Genomic DNA, 652 nt, shown 5'->3' with positions numbered 1-652 from the left:
AGATAGAAGATGTACTGTTTATATATCAGCTCTTCTACGTGTACAGACTTGAAAAGACATTATTTCTTTAAGTTGTAATGAAACTGAAACATTTTGGACAATGTCTCTTTGATAAGGCACGACTGCCTAATTCAAGTACAAGGGAACCAATCAAAGTTTATAAACCTGAATATGGCTGTACTTTTATAGGACTTTAACTTTGTAAGGTATGACTCCTTCTGGTAAAAGAGCTACTTCAAAAATATATCACGCTTCGGAAACATTTAGCGTAATATACTTTTGATAAGGTACGTCTATGTCATTCAAGCATAAGGAAACCAACCTAATAAGTCTATAAACTTTTTTATGTCCCTAGTTTTATACGGCGCCAGCTCTGCCTTATGAGTAAAAAGTGGGCCTGATTTTTCTTAATCAAAATTCAGCTCTGAAACAATCATGATGAAATGCTTTAAATGGTAACCCAAATCTAATTGCATACCTTCCTAACAGAGTTCTCATTTTGACGTGGCTGGCTTATACGAAATTACTTTAATTTAGACAAAATTTCGTCCTTTTTGAATTATTACTAGATGTAAACGATTTAATATATATTTTGGGTTTAAATAAAAATCTAAAATATTTGTGCAAATATTGTGATAAAAATACAATAATA

This window comes from Teleopsis dalmanni, chromosome 2 (genome assembly GCF_002237135.1).
Source record: "Teleopsis dalmanni isolate 2A chromosome 2, ASM223713v2, whole genome shotgun sequence".
Lineage (NCBI taxonomy): Eukaryota > Metazoa > Arthropoda > Insecta > Diptera > Diopsidae > Teleopsis > Teleopsis dalmanni.
Note: the sequence above shows the minus strand (reverse complement) of the source record.